Here is a 6948-nt window from a genome sequence, read left to right on the forward strand (position 1 = left end):
GTCTCTACCAGAGGTCGACTATGAGCAGTGTTACTGATATACATCACCAGCCACATCAGAGCTGCTTTAACAGTTCAAAAGGAAGCTGTAATAGCCTGTGTGATTTTGTAAGCCGCAGTACAGTGAGTGCAACTGAAATATTTAAAACATTTCAACCCTGACGTTGTGTGAATGAATGAAAATAAGGGCTTTCAGCACCTTTCACTTCCACCACTTCATTCCTCAGTCCTGTAGACTGGAAAGACAAAGTGAATTAGACTCCTACTGACTTTGTGTATTATTGTGTGCATGCGTGTAGTTCTAGGGTCCACAGTGTTACATCATTTAATACTTTGGCTGACAAAAGTTACTCATTGTGTGTTTGCTTGTGTGCGTATGTTAGTTGTATTAGCACTGTGTGTACATGTTTGTGTGTGTATCCCAGCCGTCATTTAATCCATCTATCCTCAGATTGCTCCGCTCCCACCTTTTGCATCCACTCTGCCTCTCACAGACCAATCGCATTTCACATTCCTCCACCTTCCCAGGATCCCACTGACTTGGGGTGCATGACTGCAGGGTGTTACCATGGTGCTAGGGTGACGAGGTCACGCCCCTTTGGTACTTCAAGAGAGGGGGAGGAAGGACAAGTGTTACAACATTCTTCACACTGAAACATTAACATGTGTGCACTCCTTTTTATTAATTCGATGACATCTGAATGTGTCTGTCACAGTTAGTTAAAAGGAGGATCCAAATGCATGGAGCAAAATAATCCAGAAAGAATATTTAGCAAACTGTATTGTATACTCACTTTTATTCACTATTTTATTATTATATTCACTATTATGTGGACGGCAAAGTAAGTATTTCATTGTACAGGGAAATGCATTTCCTAACTGTGCATATGACAAACACTTTGACCTTTGACCTTTGTTAGAGGAGAAAATTATTTCCACAAAGCTACAGGTAAGAACAGAAACCAGGTAATTCAGTAGTTACATTTCCTCTGTAGTTACTATCCCCAAATGCTCTATCTGTACCTGTAAGGAGCCAACTAATAGAAATTACATATATATACTATGAATTTGCTAATTTTCAGTGGAACTGTACTGTAACTGCTTTCTGAATAAATTGTTATTGACATTGCAGACACTTGCTGTATGAACAATTTGGACTTGGTAAATATGCTCATTGACTGAACACACCTGATCCAGGTAATCAGCAGTGGTTAGGGCAGGGATAGTTGGAAGACAAGCGGGGCAGCGGTACTCTGGGATCCGGATTGGCCACCCTGGGATAGTTCAAGAGTGGTACTGACCCACATATTGAACAGCAATGTTTCAATAAAATGGATGCAATGCATGCTGTGATTCTTTAAGCTTACTTAGTTATGTTAACATTTGGCCTGAAAGTCTAGAGCATAAAAAATATTAATACCAGACCAACATTAATTTGTTTGGAGATTTTAAAAAATCCACAGCATTTAGATGTGTCTTGACATGTTGGACTGGTCTCATAGCATACGTTCTGTCTCAGTTATGGCTCTTCTTCGCTGCTTTCAAACATGATATCAACTCTTTTGCATGAGCATTACCAGTATAGAGTCATGGTCAGGATGTGTGTGCGTGCATTATGGAGACTTGGAGACTTATTTTCCTCAATCTGAACGCTGTCCTCTCTCTCTCTCTCTCTCTCACACACACACACACACACACACACTCACAGTAGTGTTGATTACCCATGTCCAAACACAGCATGTTCAATGAGGGTTAAGAGTAATTGGTTCCAGATTTTGTGTACATGTGTTTTGGCTTCTGCCTGTGCTGGTCCAAAGTGCAACACCAAGTGCAGCACTTAATTAACACATAGTTATTGATAATGGAGACTGATAGTGACCTGAAACAACAACTGATAATAATTCTAAAAAATAAGTATTTGTTGTTGTTTTTTATTTCCCTGTCTTCTTTATTCCCTCCTTGCTCTGTTTGTAAATGTATGTGGTGGATGTCTTTCCATATCATCTTATACTACACTGACGTTGCTGAATTTGACCTGTCATCATACAAACCAGAACACTGTACTTGTGCTAATATGTCATGGTTCACCTATGGAGCTACACTAAACTATATATATAAATTCCACTTTGGGAATCATGTTTGACTTTACCCAGACTTTAAACTGACCTTTGTTCCTTTTGTTAAGCTGTGACCTTCAGGCCTGCGGACACACACGTGTCAAAACAACATTTATCACCACCGAAATGGCTGCTATTCCCTGAGCTCTGTCTTCATTTGTTTTCATCCCTCCCTCCTGCCTTCATCTGCTCTCCCCTCCCTTGTGAGCTTCATCTCTTTTTTTTTGTTTGTTTTACTCACCCCTCAAACCTCTCTGACTTTCCCAAAAGTGTAACGCCAAATCTTGTGATTTTCATGTCAATAAACTTGACATGATACCAACTGCACAATATCACCCACCTATCTAGAGTGCACAAACAGTGTGCTCATTTTTCAAGAGTTTACCTATTAAATCTTTTGGCTTGAATGATATGTCTTAATGCATTAAAGCTGTCGGATCAGACCACCATGTCTCAACTAACAAAAAAGGCTTTTCAGTAAAATCCAAAGAAAATACTTGATTACTAAGGTTGCAGATTACAATCCAATGCTGCTTTTTCAGTTTTCCTCTTCTTCTTACTCTACCTCCATCATTTTAATACTTTTCATTTGTTCCAGTCATTTCTAAGGGGCTTCTTCCTCCAGTCTCAGCCTAATAGCCCTCCGCTTCTTTCCAGTTTACCTTTTTTGTTTTGCTACATCATGGTCTCCTTTTCCATTTCATTTCAGTGTCCCTTCCTTCTCATCATCCTCTCCTGCGGAATGATGGATGACGGGGTGATAAATCAGTAGAAGTAAAGAGGTGTGAAAGAACAACGTTGAGGGTCAGCACCTTTACATGACTCCCCCTAGGATTCATAGATTCACTATGGCATTAATGCAGCTCTTTTCCCCCCTCTTAGTAAGGCTTTCCTTAGTATTGGTACAATACCTCTATTCTCTTTTTTGGCTGGTTTTGGATTTTATATTTACCTGTTTTGCACAGATGTCAGAGATGTGACAGCTGCAGCCTCAGCTGAAAACCATTTTCTTGGAAATGGATGGTTTGATTACATTATCTACACGGTAAAGATTTTGTTTAGATTCAGTAAGCCAATCAATCCAGTGTTAGTTTAATAAATCACAGTACAAAATGCATGACGATAGATGAACAGAGATTTAAATCAAAGATGACCAGCACAAATTCCCTGGAAACAAAGAAATGTGGAGCAGCAGCAGCAGGTTCATATGTCCGACATCAGTTCTCTGCCTCGTGGGGCGTAAATCAGCTAAACTAATCATTGATTCAGGATGCTGGACCAACATCCCACAAAAATGCTTTCCAACTCTTTAACAAATTTCCCCCCAGGACAGATCAGCCTACACAGGGAAAGATGATTATGTTTCTGAAAGTGTGATTAATGCTCAGAATGTTCAAACATACACTGCAAATCACTCCTACAATCACTGTCCTGCAGGCTTGCAGCAGCGGGTGCTGTTTTGGTTACCAGGGAGTGTGCGTGTGTGCGTGTGGAGTGCACAATACAGTATATGGCGGTTAAGTGAAGGAGCAGGACAGGTGTTTTCATTTATGTCTAAAGATGGAAGAAAAAAAAACATGCAGAGTTTGATTCGTCTGTGGAAAGATTACGGTGAATAGCTTTTCTGTTTTTGTGTAAAATCAGATCCTCAGTAGAATCCACTGGGCTTATAAAAAGAACTGTGAGACTATCCTGCTCCTTTGAAATACAAATAAACACTCGGGGAGGTTTTGACCCTTCTGCAGTGTTGTATATAAAAGCTGGTGAGAGCTTAAAGGCAAATACCAGCTGAACTCAGAAAAGCACATACCAGCTTTAAAATGTGTTATTTCTGGGTCTTTGGGACAGATTGTTCAGCCTCTGTGAACATGAATGTATCTCCTCCAAAGCCACAGGACAGAGAAGAGGAGGGGAAAAAAATGAATGTCACAGAGATGCATAACCTGGAGCTGCTCTGCTGATGCTGAATGAGAGACTGTGGGAAAATCTTTACATTCTGTGGGCTTCTCGGTACAGCTGTGCTTTCACTTCAGAGACTTATCTTCAGAGAATCATCCTGTGGCCTGTCAGAGTCACCTCTTACAGAATTACCCTGTTCGCTGGGTAGATTTATACATATTGGGTGTGTGTAGATAGTGTACATAAACCCTAGTGAGCTCATGAATGAGTACTATTAAAAAAACATTATTCTCAGCAGAATGTGAACTATTATGTGGAAAACGGGTACCAAGGTGGGGGCCCTGTTAGTGTGTACAGTGTGTGTGTCACTTAGCAGAATATCTAAAAAAAAAAAGTGGAGTAATTTTTTCTTTTCTTTTTATTAGTTCTCCTGATGTAACATTTAATTTATTTAATGGGAAAAAATTCTGGCATGTGGTCTATTTTGAAGCAGATATGAATCCACATAACCATTATAATACTTCTACACACTTTTTATTATAATAATAACAAAATTAGGGGCAGTACATAGCTCATGCCAACTACTGCTGCAGTAGTTGGCAACCATTTCTCCAAATTCAAAAAGCTTTTCACCCTTTTCACCTTCGTAATTTCTTCAGTTAATTTCCTCCTTTCATATCTGTATGAACTTCGCTACACTGGGAAAACAGGCAGATCTGTCAGAACACATGCTTTGGAGCACAGAAGTGCCATACACAGAACTGACCCAAAGCCATCTGTTGTTGTTTTGTTTATATTTCTTCTTTTACTTTAGATCTATTGTGCCTTTGTATGTATATGTATATTTGAGTGCATAGTGGATCTACAGCTTGAACTGAGGTTGTGTGATCAGGCCTTAGTGACTAATGAGTTCATGTGAAACACCTTGTGTTCTTGTCTTTCTTTGCCCTGATTGCTCTTTACTGAGAGCCTGAGTGTCCAGCTATGTCTGCAGAACTGCTGGATCTGTAAGATGTGCTGACGATGGTCCTTTGATTTGTTTTTTGAAAGGCCTGGAATTAAGAGCATGGATTCTGTAAGAATTTTTAATTTTATTTCTTCTGTTAAAGGCTTGAAATTTCAGAGAATAAGGATAAAAACATTAACATTAATTTTACTCATTCATCATCTGCCATTTTGAAAATTACTGGAAGAACTTTATAGTCCCGTTTGTGTTGGCAGAACACTGTTTTCTGTTAGGGATTAGATTTCTTGTGAAATCTTACAATCTAAAATTCAATATAGAATACAAATGCAGCCAGCAACCTTCTCTGCTATGGTCCAAATTTTTGAGAAGCCCTTAAGCAAAGGTCTTCAGCTAACAGGCAAAAACATTGATTTTTAATGTACTCTACCATGACATTTGCTGTTGGGGTTTTTGGCACAACTAGTATGTTCTAAACAGTTGCCCTGTCAATCCAGGCAGTGTGCAGTGCTCAGTATTCATCTCTGAGCTGTGGAATGTGAAAGGAGTTTTTAGCTGGCCTTTCCCTTAAACTCCAGTGATGAGAAACCTTCCTGGGACAACAGACTCCCCGCTGAGCGAACCAAATCAGAGAATTCTATTACAGCTATAGTATATTTGTCTGTTAGCCAGGATGTGTGTTTTGAATTTTATACTGTGACAAAGAACGTTCTGGGAAAGTGGACATTTTGTCCAGTCCTTACGTTCTAACACACAATCAAAGGGCTGTTTTAGGGTTAAGACTTGGTTTTTGAGTTAGTGTTCAAATTAGGTTTATCTTAAGATTATTATCCTATTTTATGGTTCTGCGTTGAATCTACATAGAGCCTACACCGTAGGTTGCGTAAGTGGCCTACGCCACTGTGAGCATTTTATACTTGTGCGCAATGTCTTCATCACTCTGCAATTAAACCATCAAAACACTAGCTGGCAGATGGGGGGGGGTTCTTTGCCACTGCCCCAGGCTTCTTGGTAACTTCTTTGCAACTTCCATGCAATGGTGACTGAACTGAATGGATCATGTTGGAGTGGGAGCTAGTAAATGGCGAAGCTATGTTTGCTGAAATGACTGCAATACAAAAAAGAAAACCTAGGAGGTGATGGTTTGTATGACCACTGAACCATTCAAGGCAGAAGAAGGGTGAATTTTCAATCATTATCCAGCCACTGAGAAACATGGAAAGGAAATTTACTTCAGATCTCTTCAAATCTATATCACATCAGTGTATGCACAGTATACCTACAGACATTACTCACAGCAATGAGCTTCAGGGGGAAGTCAACAGAATGCAGGTAGCTACAAAGTAGCTTTAAGCACAGTGTTTTCCATAATGTCAGAGTTCTGTAAAGCTTTATGGATAGCACTGCAACAGCAGAGTTCCTTCAGATGCCCAATCTGAAGCTACTGCTGCTGATTTTTTGGCAACTATGAAACTTTCCAACCTACATAGATGGAAAGCACATGAACATCCAGGCACCACTGCATGCTGGGAGTGGCTACTAAAACTGCAAGGGCACACACTCCATTATCTTAATAACTACCTGCATTGCCAGATATCAATTTACCATGGTGGGATATAGGACGATACAGAATGAAAAGTGTAAGGGTTAGAGTAAGGGGCTGGGGTAAGCATTATGCCAGTGAGTGTCCTTACAAAAATAGCTGTATAAACGTGTGTGTGGCCCAAAATGGGGCCTTCCTCATGGGGAGTGGATGCTGGTCCCCACAAAATAAATCACTGACCTTTAGGGAGACGACTTGGTATGAGGTAATGTTAGGGTTCAGGGTTAGGGGTAAGGTTGGGGTTAGTCAAGTAGCAGTAATGGTTAAGGTAAATCTCCAGGAAATGAATAAGTCATTGTAAAGACCTGCTAAGTGACAAAAACAAGGCCATGTGTATGTGCATGTGTTTGTGTACAATTCACACAT

The 6948-nt window shown here is 40.0% G+C and overlaps 1 long non-coding RNA gene across 1 annotated transcript in view; it reads left to right on the top strand.

Moving 5' to 3' along the window:
• The first annotated feature begins 5013 nt into the window (after positions 1-5013).
• Positions 5014-6948, top strand: part of LOC109968587 (uncharacterized) — a 7088-nt gene continuing 5153 nt past the window's right edge. The window contains exon 1 of the long non-coding RNA XR_002276126.1: positions 5014-5090. This is a non-coding gene — a long non-coding RNA (uncharacterized LOC109968587). The remainder of the gene's footprint in view (positions 5091-6948) is intronic.

This window comes from Monopterus albus, unplaced genomic scaffold, assembly GCF_001952655.1.
Source record: "Monopterus albus unplaced genomic scaffold, M_albus_1.0 scaffold6.1, whole genome shotgun sequence".
Taxonomy (NCBI): Eukaryota; Metazoa; Chordata; class Actinopteri; order Synbranchiformes; family Synbranchidae; genus Monopterus; species Monopterus albus.